Source organism: Canis aureus, chromosome 2, assembly GCF_053574225.1.
Source record: "Canis aureus isolate CA01 chromosome 2, VMU_Caureus_v.1.0, whole genome shotgun sequence".
Lineage (NCBI taxonomy): Eukaryota > Metazoa > Chordata > Mammalia > Carnivora > Canidae > Canis > Canis aureus.
The window spans coordinates 82,919,794-82,936,376 of NC_135612.1; the positions used below are offsets into that span (position 1 = coordinate 82,919,794).

At 34.1% G+C, this 16,583-nt stretch overlaps 1 long non-coding RNA gene across 1 annotated transcript; it reads left to right on the top strand.

The window, feature by feature from the left end:
* The first annotated feature begins 443 nt into the window (after positions 1 to 443).
* LOC144291103 (uncharacterized) lies at positions 444 to 16,112 on the top strand. The gene is made up of 3 exons (XR_013358485.1): positions 444 to 668; positions 4,011 to 4,154; positions 15,947 to 16,112. It is a non-coding gene; the product is annotated as an uncharacterized LOC144291103 (long non-coding RNA).
* Positions 16,113 to 16,583: the final 471 nt, after the last annotated feature.

The following is a 16,583-nucleotide window of genomic DNA, read 5'->3' on the forward strand; positions in this document are numbered from 1 at the left end:
TGTCCAACTGCATGGGCCTCCTTAAGGTTCCTGAAACATGTCTAGTTCTGCTTTGTCACAGGTCTTTTGTCTCTGCTCTTCCCTATTTATGAAAAGATCTTATCTGAGTATCTGAGACAGCACCATAGCTTCATCTCAGATGGTTTCATCTTTCTTTCTTTCTTTCTTTCTTTCTTTCTTTCTTTCTTTCTTTCTTTCTTTCTTTCTTTCTCTTTCTTTTTCTTTCTTTCTTTCCTTCTCTTTCTTTCTTCTTTCTTTCTTTCTTTCTTTCTTTCTTTCTTTCTTTCTTTCTTTCTTTTTCTTTCTTTCTTTCCTTCTCTTTCTTTCTTTCCTTCTCTTTCTTTCTTTCTTTCTTCTTTCTTTATTCTTTCTTTCTTTCTTTCTTTTTTCTTTCTTTCTTTCTTTCTTTCTTTCTTTCTTTCTTTCTTTCTTTCTTTCTTCTTTTCTTTTTTTCTTTTTTTTTTCTTTATTTATTTTGATCAATTTGTTTATTTGAGAGGGAGAAAGCAAGGTGGGGGAAGGTACAGAGGGAGAGAATCTTCAAGTAGACTCCCCACTGAGCACAGAGCCTGACATGGGGCTCAGATCTATGACCTATGAGATCCTGATCTGAGCTGAAACCAAGAGTTGGGACATTTAACTGACTGAGCTACCCAGGCACTCCTCAGGTCTGTTTTCAATATTGATCTTCAGTAAGACATTTTTGTCAATCCTCCAAAATTCCACTCCCCTTCTGCCTAGCAAACTTTACGTTTTTCATGATTATTCTATATGTTCTACTTAGGAGTCAACACTCTCTAATCCACTACGTAATTTCTTATTTCTAATTTTTCCTTTTTATTTTACATCAGTATAATGCAGTTCCATATAGATAGGGTTATTTTCTGTTTTTTTCACTGAGAATGTTCTCAAAGTCTAGAATAATATAGTACTTAATAACAAAGCCTTATACCTAATAGATATACAAAAAAATATTTATTGAATAGATGAAGAAATAAATGACTCTTTCTTTTATGTGACTATTCTAATGTCTCATGGTTTCAGGGTAGGCACTTGGGGTATAACCATCACGAAAATGATTTTGTTTTAATGAAAAAAATGTCTAAGTGCAAATGATTGCCTAAAGCTAATTAAACTCCTTTAAGAACTTAACCCAAATCCTCATACAATGGATCTTACTCACTTTCTATAAATCACAGTGTATTTAGATTTTGTTTATAACTATATGAAACTGGTTGGCATATGAATTTTCTTTTGTAGTATCCTTGTTTAATATCAGAGTTAAGCCAACTTCCTTGGTACATAAGAATTGTTTGTTTTTTGTTTGTTTGTTTTTGGTTTTTTGGTGTTTTATTTTTTCCCCTGAGTAGACTTTCCACAAAAATTAAGACAAAAGTTAATTCCTTAGGCATGCTGAAATCAATCAAAATAAATTATCTTTTAAGTCAGAAGTGAACAATTTAATGTGAAAAAAAAGATTTTTTTTTAATCAGCAGGAAAGGGCACTCAATGCAAAGTTATGTTCAGTTTTATAGAAATAAAAACATTATATTTTGGCCCCTTCATGTTAGTGGCTCTGTATATTTCTAGTTCATTCCAACTCACTAAATCTTCTGTCTAATGAATACTGCTACTGTTCCCACTGGCCAGAATGTAGTGATCTACCCAGATACTATTTCCCTCAATCCCAGGCTGTAAAATCTGGAACAACTTTTTCCAGGTATCATGTAAAGATCTGTCATGTGTGCCATGAGTAAAAAAAGGTTAAAAAGGTATTTAGGTATTTTCTTTCGATTTATACCAGTAAATAATTTCAATTTATAGCACCCTCAAATAATTTGACAGCTAGCAGGGGAATGGAATGAAATAAAATATAGTAATACAGACAAAAATTTAAATATTAATGAAGCCTATATGAAGCTTAATGCATAAAGGCTGAATAATTATAAAGAAAAATGCAATGACCTTAACTCCCAAACATGCAAAGAACATTGACTGGAAACATTAATAATTCATTCATAGCTAATTGTGTGGGTATTTGACAGCCTTAGAGGGAAGTATCAGTACGCTCATCAGATAGTTGCATCATTTATAAATTAAGTATATGCAGAATTGAAAAGAGTGTCCTCGGAAGAAACTACAGATAGCAATAATCATGGTAGTTCCAGGCTTCATTATTTATCAGGCTTCATGAACACACTCCTGGCTTTGAATATTTGGCCACTGCTTCACACTCCATACTCATCACCATGGTCATATTTCTCACACTCTTGCCATTATACTATCTGATATTTCACTATTGTCTTCAGAGCATTTGATCTACCAGCGCCATGTCTACTGTATTAACAAGTAACACTTGCTTAGTTTATGGTTTCAATTGCTCCACAGAAATTCAAAGCTACAATATCTTTCAGTAAAATGTTTTCTTGTACAATTTCTCATTTGATCCAAGGCAGTTGGGAATACAAATATCTCCATACTATCTTCACAGATAAGAATAACGAAACAGAGTCTCTACTCCCCATCATTCACCTTACCAAGAGCAGGATATGATTAGGGATAGGCTCTGGAATTCAATCTCATTGAACTTTCCACCATCTGCTCATTCTGAATATTGAGCCCATGCTTAAAATCCCCAAGGTGGTGATTTCTTGCCTGTCAAGTATGATTAAAGGGAAAACATTTACCTAGGGGCTTTTGTGAGTATCATGTGCAAAGTCATTCTTATAAAGATCTTCCAAAGGGTCCTGGATCAAAGTAAATGATACTTAAATGCTAGTAGACATTATTGATATTAGCAAAACTTCCAACATATATCCTCCAATTTCAGTGGTTTATACCTCTACAATTGACCAAGTTATTTACATAATCCCCTCCCTCCCCATCAAATTTCTCTTAATTATGGTACTTTTATTTAGATGTGGTAATATGCCAACTTACTCCCTCCCAGCAGCTATTGAGTCATATCAAGAATTTCCGTGTCATTGATCTTCTATATTATTAAGTTGTTAGTTTCTTTCTTAGGGTGATCTCATTTTCAAGTTATAAAATAGTGAAATAATATTTAGGCTTAAAGTGAGATTTGAAAGAAAAAAGGTCAGAGATTAGAATAGAACAATCCAAAGTGGGTTATAATGACTCAATTTGTGACAGAATGAGGAAGACAGGCTGGGATCATTAGATATAAGAGAAGCGCTAATTCAGTTAGGTGTAAAGATTTAGACGGCTCTGATTCATGTCATACCATGTATCAATTTGACAGTCAAACAAACGTTATCCAAACCAAATCCAATCACAAAGCCTTAAGAGATTTACCCATTCTTAATTAGTTAAAAAGTAGGAAAATATCATGTCCCTAAAGCCTTCAGGAAGAAGAAGAAATGTAATTTATTAATTGTCAACTGCCAGACTGAATCCTTTACTTGTCAGTCATTGCAACAAAGATAGCTGTGGTTACTAATTTGATTCTTTAATACAATAGGAGAGGGGTAAGAAGTACAAATATTTTCTCTAGTGGCTGTTATAATTCTACAGCTATCAGGAACAATTGTCATGAATTCACCCACATGGTGAAACACTGAAAATTCATATCTAGGTCAGTGTTGAAAAGATTTTGTTTGTGACCTTGAATAGTGTTGCCAGAGGTGTTACAGCAATGAGAGTTTGCCATGGTAGAAAAGATGCCTAACTAAGTGTGACCTATGTATGATCACCCACACTAAATCTGCATTTTAGACGTCTATGTGAAAACTTACACCAAAACAATCTAATATAATTGTGCATCTAGGGGAAATAAATTCTGATGCAAAGTTTTTTCTTCAATGTTATAGGAGAAACAATTCCTTTCATTTTACTAACTGAGGGAAGATCCTGTTTCCAAAAAAATACAGAACAAATGAGTTTGGGGCTTGCAAATAAAATATTTAAATCAGTGCTACTCTGAAACCATGTCTATCAATGTCAGCTGCACATAAAAGATACATACCAGTTTGACTACATTTTACTGATAGGTTCCAACCCACTGACCACGTGGATAATCAGACCTTCTCCACATTCCACCTGCAGACTCAGACTTCTTTCTTATCACCAGCTCTCAATTCACATAGAAAACTGAAGTCATTGCCTTCCCACATCTTCATCACTTGGCCAAAAATGTAAGAATTTACTTAAATTTGTTTTGTATCTGGATCTTTCTTATCATTTAAGCATACTTATGTTACTATTATATTAAAAAATTAAACAGAGACCATATTGTATTTCCCCTGCTCCTAAAAGTGGCATTTCCTTGTTCTCCTTTCTTTCATAGTCAAACTGCTAAACCTGTCTATATTAGATATATCTACTTTTTAAATTTTCATTTACTCTTTAATGGCTTAAAGAGCCATTAAATGGCTACTGGCTTCAACTCTGATGCCTATGCAATTAAAACGGTTATTTTACTTTGGAATGGTGGCTTGATGTCATTGTAGACCATCTTCCCAGCAAAACAACCAAAACTGATGAAATATACTCTTTAATACACACAAGCAATATCTCCAAGCAAAACAAATAAAAACAACCATTTAACATATATGTAATTTTCCTAAGATCATAGAGCAAATGGAGAAATAATTATTCAAGAAAACCTACTAAATTTCAGAAACAGCAAAAGTCTATGGCATTTGACCATAACCCAGTCCCTCCCATTCCCTCAGGTCAATGATATAGAAACTGTACTCCAGGAAATGTTAGCCAACAAATCAGGGCTCTCTCTCTACAAATTTCAGATTCTCCCTGGCTAGGGCAAGCTTCCATTTTTAATTATCTCATTCCTCTCTGCCCTGAATGTCTTAATATTGGCAAAAATGGCAAATCTCCTCAAATTAATTCACACTTTAAACTCAATGCCTATCACAATCCAACTGGAAGTTTTGTTATTCTTGTTGTTTCTCAGAAATTAGCAAGTCATGCTAAAATTCATACAGAAATGTGAGGAACCAAGAATAACCAAGAAATATTGCAAAAGAACTGAGCTTAATAACTAATATTTCTTAGTTTCAAAATTTGCTACAAAGCTACAGTAATCAAAAAAGTGTGGTGCTGCAGGAGGATGGTCATGAACAAATGGACAGAATTGATAATTCAGAAATAAACTTTTACATTTATGGTCAATTGATTTCAACAAGGATAGGCTGCCAAAACAACTCAATGGGGAAAAATGGGAGGGAGGGAAATACTGGTATTAGCTATTCACATGCAAAAGAATAAAGTTGCATGTCTTTCTTATACATAACATTAAAAATAAACCAAAAATGGACAACAGAAATAAATTTTAAAATAAAAACTATAAAATTCTTAGATGAAAACAAAGGCATAAATCTTGACCTAATAGCTTCTTGGGCTTTTGGCTAAGATCAAGTGTAAATCTTGACCTAGGTTTACCAGAACTTACTTAGATATGACACCAATTGTACAAGACAAAAAAGGAAAAATTTAAATCCATTTAAAAAAACAGTAATATAAACAATATCATTGCAAACATAAACACATACACCTAATGAAAGAACATTTTTAAGTCGTATATCTGATAACAGATTAGATTCAAAACATATAAAAACACAACTCAATAATAAAAAGATAAGTAATTTTAAAAATAGATAAAGCATTTGGTTATAAATTTCTCCAAAGTAGGTGTATAAATGTCCAATAAGCATGTGAAAAAGTGTTCAACAGTCTTATCTATCAGAGCTACAAAATATAAACCACAAACACCACTTCACATACACTAGAAGGTGTATAATCAAAAAGACTAGATAATAAGTGGAGTGAAAGATATGGAGAAATTAGGATCCTCATACACTGTTGGTAAGAACGTTAAATGGTGCAGCTGTATTGGGAAATAGTTTGACAGTTCCTCCAAATGTTAAAGATAGAGTAGCTATATAACCCAGCAATTTCACTCTTTAATACATATCCAAGATAAATGAAAACAGTCCACACAAAACTTGTATGCTTGTGTTCATAGCAGCATTATTCATAATGGCCAAAATTGAAAACAACTCACATATATGAGTCATGTATATGTCATAAAAATGGTCTAAGGTTTTAAATATTTAGTATGAAAATGACTTAGTCATTTCGTCAGCATTGACTATAACATTAAATGTTAGACTTAGATTTGTGTATCAATTTTTATATAATTATAACAATTTGGATTTGCATAAAAGTCTGCATTTCAAAGTAAAGCATAACACATTATTTATAGTTCATATAATGTTTCCCATGGTGTCTGGTTCATTTACAATTCCTTGTTACTCCTTTAATAGTTCAGGTGAAGAATATAGCAATTTTTCTCCATCGTGCAGAAGGGTATTTTTAGGCAAAGTGATTTAAATAATAATCTCAAAGATGGTATGTGATAAATAGAATAGCTATTTATCTGGTGTTTTCTAACAATGTAACTATAATTATCTAAAAGAAAAAGGCACTTTTATCTATAGTAAAAAAATGAAGAAGATTAAGTTAATTGTTTAAATAAGGTAAAGGGAAATTTTTCTAATTTTCCAGATAGTTTGGCTGAAAGCTGTCCTTTTAAGTCTAGAATCCAATGGATGATTACCTCATTTCTCTTTCACTTTGCCTTTATATATTTGAACTCAATAGCATGAAGTTTTATCCCTCTCTAAAGCATCCAGAGGATCGCTGTGTATTTTGCCTTACCAAACCATTTTATGAGAGAGAAAGAATTTGGATTTGTAAAATAGAACATTTTAAACCTCATATTTCTCTTCCTTGATAGATATTTTAAAAAGAATACTTGAATTAATCCTCAAAAAATTCTTCAGTGTAGATTTGGATTCTAATTCAGCAAAAGAGACTGAAACTAAGCTTATCATAGAAAAAAAATCACGTACCTATATTCAAAAGAGGAAAGATTATCAACTGTGTAGTTCTAGTTAGCAAATATTAAATAGTCTGAACTTTCTTATAAGTGGTGAGAATGCAAATTACAGATGTGTAAGTGTGAGCAACCACCCACACATTTATTTATGTAAACTAACCAATAAGAATTCTCTGGACTTTTGTATGAGGCTGAAAAGAATTTAGCTTTCTACTATAATTTGTTACATACTCAAAATTTCAGGTTTTCTCATAAGGTTATTGAAAGTTAATGACTAAATATAGGTAGACAATTGACATTTCTTTCTTTTTCTCTGATGGATATAGACCAAAACTATCTACCAGGGAGACAGAAAAAACAAAGGACAAGGGTTTATGTCTGCATAATCTAGATTTATTACCTACTTTGAAAAATGTTCTATTTCACTCTTCACTCAACTTAGAGAAAGATAGTCCTTTAAAAATATGGTTTTTAAAAAAAGATGAATTTCAAATTTACATTCTCCTTTAGCTCTTGTATTACTAAAAGAAATAAATCTTCAAGGTGCAAAAGAACTGCATCAGTGCTTTCAGAACTAAATTATTATCTTCAAGGTTTTGATTCGAATCATATAAAGATTGACCCAATCTACTGTATGTGAATTTTATCTTGAATATGCAAAAACATTGTTTCACACATTGCTTTTTTTCCACTGATTCTGTAACCATTGTAGTTTCTTAAATATGTCATCATATTCATTCCATATTTAAAAAAAGGTAGAGAAAAAATTTTAAATGTATGTCAAAACAGCATATTATATATTCATATATAGAAAATTTGAGGAATTGCCTTCACTGAAACAAACTATAAAAGCCTTAAAGCTTTACAGTGACAGACTTGGTAGGCCACACAGCCAGTGTAAAATTGGATTCAGTGTGATTATTTCTGGGCAATAATTCAGAGCAAATAACATCAAGGAAGGCTTGCGTAAATCCAGATGGAAAAAGTGGATTTAAATCAAACTAATAGGTTGCAAAACATATGAAATATGCTTTGTACTGTGCCTTGGAGACACATGGCCAAATCCATATTCAAAAAGTAAAAACAAACCAGAGTGATTTGAGGAATAAATTACTTGTCATCGTGATCTTTAAAAATGCCAGAATTTAATGCAAAAATATAATCCTAACATTTATTGCAGCAAAAATAAATGTCAACATATTAGACTTAACTGGCAAAGCCTTGTGGTAGCATTTCTACAGAGTGAAAGGAACATGACAAGCTGTATTTCATATTTATTAGAATGAGATTTGGTCTTCTTTATCATAAGCAGTAGATTTAAACACTTTATTTTAATTTACTTCATGGTATTGAGGAAAACATTGACTCAGATAAGAAAAAAAATGCTATATAATCTTGTTCACTGAAACAATCCATCAATCTCAGAAGCTAAATATGTACTATGACAACACCAAACCTTTATAGTTAGAAAGAAGAATCACGTATAAAATGGCTGTGACATATACCATGTCCCAGGCAGCATATGTGTGTGGGAAATTCTGTGTGGATGCACAGTCATACATAATATATACAGGGCTTTCTTTCTTTTATTTATTTATTTATTTTATTTTTTTGGTATCATCCCTTCATATTGTTTACACAGCTGAGAATGAATGGTGTCCAGGCCTAAAAATCCCCTAACTTATCCTAGCCAAAATAGGTTCCTTTTTATAAAAGTTATATATGTGCAAAATACATATTTGATATTTGAATGCCTTCCCAAAACAAAGTTTTTGAGCTTTTATGTATCTGATATTTTGAAATCCACTTAAGTAACACTTCCCATGATCTTAAGAAACAGAATATTCAAAAGTTCCAATACCATGGACAAATGACAAACACACTTTTCTTTAGATTGGTAAAGATCAAGCATAACAATATTTATCATAATAAAAGCAAAATGTGTAGAGTGCACTATATAAACCAATGTTGCATAAACACAATAAATATGTATATATGTAAATCCAAATGTTTGCATACACGTTAAGTGTGCATAGATAAATACATAAATACCTTTTCCAGGAGGGCAAAAACTAAGTTTTTATTTGCGTGAAGGAATGTGCAAAATTATACATGCAAATTTTGAAATGTCTAGTATGAAGATTAGTAATTTCAACACATTGAACTCTGCAAAGATATTTATAAATCCACTTACCAGTTAGGTAGTAAACAAAATTTTACATGTCTAAGCACAAATACTTTATATAAATATCCTAAATGTTGAAACGATAGGTGATTATATGGACACACATATGCTACCACTACATACCAGCAAGTAATTAGACCATATATTCTGAATTTTTTTCCCAAATACCTACTATGAATTTTTATGTTTAAAAAGTCACTACTTAACAGCCAAGACCTTAAAAATAAACATTTTATGTATATTTGTTTGAACATTTAATCTTCATTTTAATAGCCTGAGTTCTTTTTTGTTTCTTTTTTCTTTATTTTTTTTTTTAATACTCCAAACTCTTAAGTAATTATCTAGAAAATTAAAATAATACTTTCATGTTGTTTGGGGAAAAGTAAGAAGCTTGATTCAATCCAGCAGCATAATACTCCAACATTTACAGTTTTCTTTGGTTTGTATGTACTTCAGATAGTCCTCTGTCAAATTAAAGTGTGCTATAAAAAATTAATAAAGTGTGTTCTAGACACTCGTCTTTTTCAAGCGTGCAATCACATCCACCATTTACAATTCCTTGTTTTTGTCTGGAGGCTATAATGTACTGAGATAGATATTTTGATTATCTTAATGACTGGTATATCTCATTCATGATAAGGTTGCTAACTCTGTACATCCTAATTAGCCAGTTCATTCAGTGAAAAGAATTTATATGCACATAGCCCAGGACTAGTCCATCATGCATGATTTACAAATATACATAACGCTTTTTTATGCCAACCAGAAAACTAAGCACCACAGATTCAGAACACCTGACCCTCAAAAAGCTTCTAGTCTGTTGTTGAAGTAGTATGCTGTAAACCTGAACCTAATATAACATTATATCCCACCCATTGTTCAATAAAAAAAAAAAAAAAAAAAAAAAACAAGAAGCCCTTAGGCTAGTAAGGAAGAGAAGTCAAATTCAAAGTAGTAAGTGATATAGCAAAAGTACTGAAGCAGAGGAAACAGCCAATTCTGCTTGGTGGGGGGAGTGTGGGGTCAAAGGGAATTATAAAACTGTAATCATGAGGAAGGCTTTACATAAAAGTGATTCATAACCTTAAGTTTGAAAGATAAGTGAGGTCTTGGAGGGGTTGGTGGGGCAGGGCAGTGAGCAGTGTGTAGGTTTTATATGGCATATTCTATTTGGGGAAATGCAAGTGGCAGCATTCAGTGGCAGATCAATATAAAATAACTGCTTTATTTTTTTTTAAGATTTTATTTATTCATGAGAGACACAGAGAGAGGCAGAGACACAGGCAGAGGGAGAAGCAGGCTCCATGCAGGGAGCCCAACGTGGGACTCGATCCCAGGACCCCAGGATCACGTCCTGGGTTGAAGGCAGGTGCTAAACCGCTGAGCCACCCAGGGATTCCCCAAAATAACTGCTTTAAAGACCAGATTAATAAATAAAGCCATAGGTAAATTTTGTCTTTCCCCTGTGAGGTATCTTCATTGTCTTAATGTTCTTATTTCCCTTCATTCAGGGAAAAAAGGGAATCTCTCCAATGCAAAATAAATTCTAATTAAAGAGTCAAGGGGTTTGCACATAAAAACAGCAAATCTGTATGACTCCTTTGAGTAAAAACAAAATCAAATCAAATGAAACAACACTTTAAGTCTAAATAAAAATAATTATTGCTTTTAAAAAAGAGATTAAGATCACATGAGGAGTTTTCAAAATTATATTCAATGTGGATATAAATATTTACTAGTTTCCTTCCAAATATGAAAACTCTATTTTAACAATTAGAGATCTCATTTAATTCTACTTCTCTATGATTTACATAATTAAAAAAAAGATATTTTCTGATTAGTCACTTCCATTTCATATAGGATGGCTCCTGCTAGCAGATAACATGATAGTAAAAAAAAAAAAAAAAATTCTAGAGTATTTTTTCCTTTTTAACTAGGATATTAATATTATTTTGTATTAATAGGTCTATATTAGTAGAACTTCCTAGACCATTTGAACAGATTTTTTAAACAGATTTTCAAGTCATACAACTCAATGGAAACTATAAGTAAACCTTAGGAAGTTCATTAAAACTTTTACCTATTGAGTATCTTTTCTACATGATGAATGACACTGGTTTTTCCTTATAAGCAGGTATATATGTGGGATCATCTCTTCTTATCAACCGTAGACATTTATACTTCCCACCAGATGTACTCAGGCTCTCTTCCTTACTTATTATGCTCTCTGTAATGGTCACACAACAAAAATCTTTTTTTTTTTTTTTTTTTTTTTTTTTTTTTTTCGCTGGTGGCATTCATATAAGAAGCTTCCTGATTGCAATAGAACTTGACCTCCCCACTCTGGGTTGTTATGTGGCTGGCTTGTGCCCTTGAGTTCCATCATTATTCTCCCATTAGACCACCATCTATTTTGTCTGCTTGGCAACTTCCTGCAATATTCCTTTGCTGTTTCATTTGCATGTACTGTTCCTGATGGACATAAGAATTATATTCTCTCTTCCTCACACCTACCTTGATTCATCCTGATTTATAGCTCTGTCAACTAGTATTGCCTATTCATGTACTTCATATAAATGGATTCACACAGGATACATTCTTTAGTGCCTAACTTCTTCTGCCCAAATTATTTTCATGAGCTCTGTTTATGCTTCTGAACATAGCAATAGTTTTTTTTTCTTTTCTGTTGTTTTACAATACTCCATCAAATTATATGCTTAATAGTAAAATTAAGTATGCTTAAGTACATCTTAGTAATTCTTGTGTCAAAGAAAGGAAAATTAAATTAAAATAAAGTATCACATACAAGGTTACTAATCCCAATGTTATTTGTGATAGTAGGTCAGCGGAAACTATTGGTTTCTCCATCTTTGAGGCAGTGAGTAAGCCAATTGTGGTAGATAAAAACCTTGAAGGTCTTTACAACAGTTAAGCATTTAACTAAACCAAACAATCTATGACAAGAGTAAATATATACTGGTAAGGGAAAAACTAAGTGGAGAATAAGTATATAAGTACCATAATAAAGAAGAATACACAAAGAAAAGAGTAATGTACTTTTCCAAGAACACCAACTAACAAATAAAGGTGTTGCTCAATGAATTAGAACTGGGGGCAGTGGAGAGTGGATTGGGGAGGGTGGGGGATAAGGATTAAGGAAACCAGAAACAAACCTTGAGTGAATAAAGGATACTATTTCATGCTCTGAACACATATGATTATTTCAATACTCCAAATCTGAGATCTAACAAAAGAAAAAAGAAAAAAAACCCTCTTCTATCCAAAATAGTTATTCTAAAATACAGCCTAAATTCATCCATTTCTTTCCATTATCGCTATTACCATATTCCAAGCCTCCCTCACATCTTGAAAACCTGTGTCATGCTTCCATTCTTTCACCCCTGTTGTTCTTTCTTCACCCAGCAGGCAAAGAGAGCTTTTGGAAACTTAAATCATGTCAGGTCCCTCTCTCCATCGTTTAAAATGACTGATAGGGGATGCCTGGGTGGCTCAGAGGTTGAGCATCTGCCTTTGGCCCAGGGCGGGATCCCAGAGTCCTGGGATCCAGTCACACATCGGGCTTCCTGCATGGAGCCTGCTTCTCCCTATGCCTGTGTCTCTGCCTCTCTCTGTGTGTCTCTCATGAATAAATTAAATCTTAAAAAAAAATAAAAATAAAATAAAATGACTGATAGAATTTCCCATTAGTCCTCAGTCAAACAAAGTTGAGCAGATTGGTACTTACAGCAAGAGAGATTAAACACTGTGGGAGGAGTATTGGGCATCTGCTTAAGGAGATATTGGAAGGGACTGGTTATAAGATCTCGGCTGGGATTTTAGGGAAGATCCGAGGAAGTATGGCTTTGTTTTGGACTGACAACTGACAAACATGGGACAATTTTATCATTTGTTTTCTTAGTCATTTATATCCAGTTGGCAGAAAAAATGCAGTAAGTTAAAGCTCTGTTGGTAAAGGATTAGCAAGCACTTCTGTGAGTCTAGAAAGAGGATGCTTGGTTATATTTGTGGTGTATAGTGAGTTACTGGTTTTGTCTATGATCAAACATGAGCATGAAACGATCTGCTTTTCTTTCATCTCATCTCATCACAGTGTCACACAGTGACCCCATCTGAGCTTGGTAGTGAAATTATGTTTAATAGGTGAAAGCCATGGCCTAGATTTTAATGCCAGAATGGACAGATGTCAGTGGCTTCTGTATGTTTGAGTGTGTGGGTGGAGGGAGGGGTGGAGAGAGACAGAGACAGAGAGACAGAGAGAGAGACAGAAGAGGAAGTTAAGTTTCAGGGCATTAATTCATGATATCTAGATCATGTAATTGCCAACACCGCTTAGGAAGGTGTCCAGGAAATGTAATGTGTATTTAGACACAGTTTGGTCTCCTTTGATCTTTCTGTTGCAGGTTGACTTTTTGAGTTACCCAATGTGTCAATGACTGTGGAATGATATTCAAGATTCTTGACAGGATTCATGGATGGATCATAGCACAGACAATTGCAAAAAACAAAATGATCATCGGGACTTGTGATAAGTCCTGAGTCTAGGGTCCTACATAACCAAACCCAGGCAATGAAAGCATATTACAAAATGCAGCTGAGGCTTTTCCAGCTATAGAATTATAGAAACTATGAACAGAAAAAGAACAATAAAGATAAAAAAGTGAATTAGTAGCAGCGAAGGCACACACACACAAAACGGAACAAATATATTATAAAATAACAATAACTGCAAAGCACAAGAGCAATGGAAGGAAGCAATTATATCTTATCCGGAGTGATAAATAAGATAATAGGGCTTCCTTCCTCAGTGTATCCTCACTGAAAACTCCAAATACCTCGGGCAGCCTGAATAATCACTGGTGCCTCTTGAGTGCAAAGAAGAGATGATTTAACAGTAACCAATAAATACTGAAGGAAGAATGAGTGAAAATAATGTGTCTCTTTCTGAAAGCTGAGAGCCCAAAACACAACCTAGCATTGTGGCTCATATCAACGTCCAATTTTCTCACAGACACTCCTCCATCTCCAAGAACAAAATCACTGTCTAGACTGTGGGAAATGAAGTCGAACAATTGCAATGACATCTTCATGGAACTGCCTTTTAATGTGTTCTGTCTCATACCCTTAGAGCTCTTCAGTGTTTCATGTATAAACCTCAGAGAGAAAATACTTCTTTCTTTCTCTAGGTATCAGCTACCAGGGTTTAACACTACCCTCTGTACTCGGAGCCTGTCTGTGTTATTTTGTGAAACTTCCAAGTTATTGCTCCAAAGACTCAACTATTTTCCTTCTATCTAGGTTCTCAAAGAGCCTCAGTTCCATCTGAAGACGTTAGGTCACCTACTGAGAGAAGCCAAGAGAAACTGAATCAATAAACACCACACCACACACACACACACACACACACACACACACACACACGCGCGCGCGCGCGCGCGCCCTCTGCATAAAACATAACTATTCACTTTTCAGTCTTTATAATTGAAAGGAAGTAGGCCTAGAGATATTGTGCAATACCTGATTAAAGAATGATTTTCAAAAAAAAAAATAAAAAATAAAATAAAGAATGATTTTCAGCAGTGGCATTGCTTGTCTCTAAATTCCATCAAATCAAGTGACCTGACCATATTCTAGGTATGTTTACTGATTTGATGACCATATCCCTGCCTGTGGTATCTTCCTGTACCAATGTCTTCCCCCTCTCCTTCCTACCATGAAAAGACTGTCACCTGCCTTCCTGAAGTGACTTGGTCAGGCTTGGTTTATGGTTGAGGTTTGATACCATCGTCCAAGCTTAGCATGACACAATTCCCTGTGCTTAAGACTCTAAAGTTATGTTCATGATTAAACAAATCAATACACAGATGGCTCTTTGAAAATTATCTAAAAGTAACCATGCCATGATTTTTAGTTGTCAAAATAACACCTTACTCAGGCTGTGGGATTCCTATACTCTTACCACAAACATTTACTGTGTCCTTTCAATGAAAAAGCATTCCGATTTCTGGAGAAACACAATGGATTGCTCTGTCCATTCCGGAACAGCACTCCATCTGATCAAAGTGATAGACAATAAACTGATAAGTTTTAATTAGCATAAGAGGTGCTATGGAGTGGGTATATGCAAGGTATTATAAAAATGCAGAGGAAATTTGAGTACTTTGAGATGGGCTGTGATTTCAAATTCTAGTAGTTTTTCCTCTTTTATTTTTCTTTAAAAATAAAGAATTATTTTCATTGGGTTATGATATGGTTACACTTATGGTTATTGTAGAGGTTACGGTATGCCCACTATGTGAAGAGGGTGTGTATGGACACTGAGTCGACAACGGATTATGCTCGTTATTATAATCTTGTCTCCTAACTCCAAACTATAATCTAAATTTTAATGCTAGGGCAGGAACTCTGCAAAACACCTTTCTGCTTTGCCAAAAGCAGCTTCTTTGTTAAGCTCTTAACAATAGATATTTTAACAGAGTGACTGCAAGACCAGAGGAGGGAAAAGGGGATTATTTCTTCTTGTAGGATTCCTGAATTTGTATCACCCCATAAAAATTACTTCACCCTTATAACAGCGGTTTCTCCTCACAGTTGTAGCTGAATCTGGTTTACCATTTTTCCGAAACTTATAGAACCTTATTGTGTAGAAAATGCCAACAACCCTTACACCCTACTTATTGGAGTTTCACCCCTGCAGAGGTCTAAAGCTTCCTTGTTTTAATTACTTCAATCTCCATCCTTGGTTTTCTCAGCCCTATGAGTGGTAGCTCCATCCTGCAGTTATCTCTAAGATCTTTCCATGTTCTCTTCTTTCCTTTTCTGCTAATAACCTTCTGTATAAGTAATGATTTTTTTTTTTTTAGGTTTTATTTATTGGAGAGAGAACACAAGCAGATGGAGCAGCAGAGGGAGAGGGAGAAGCAGGCTCCCCACGGAACAGGGAACCAGTCGTGGGGCTTGATCCCAAGACCCCCAGATCTTGACCTGAGCGGAGGGTAGATGTTTCACCAACTGGGCCACCCAGGTCCCCCTAGGTAATGATTCTTTCTATTAAATTCTCTCTGTTCAAATAACTGGTGTGATTTTTGTCTCCTGATTGCATTCTGACTAATAAATCCACTTGAGTTTTCCCAGCACCTAGACTAGTGCCTGACAGTGAGCACTCAAGAAGTATTTGTGGGATTGATACCATAACAAAAGCTAACCATTCTTGAGCCTTCGCCATCTCATGCTCTGTCCTGTGCTCTACATGTATATTTTCATGTTATAATCACAGCATATCATAGGAGATAGAACTATTATCGCTGAGAAAAAAAATCAAGGTTGATATGTACTGAATGCTAAACTCAATTTAATGTGAGGCACTGTGGGATGGAGCCCTCAGATTATAATAATTGATCTGTTTTGTCTAATTTATCAATTATGATTGTAAAATGATCTGTAATGTTCTCTTGCTATTCTTTCACGAATGGTAGATCTGAGTGATAACCCTGTTCATGC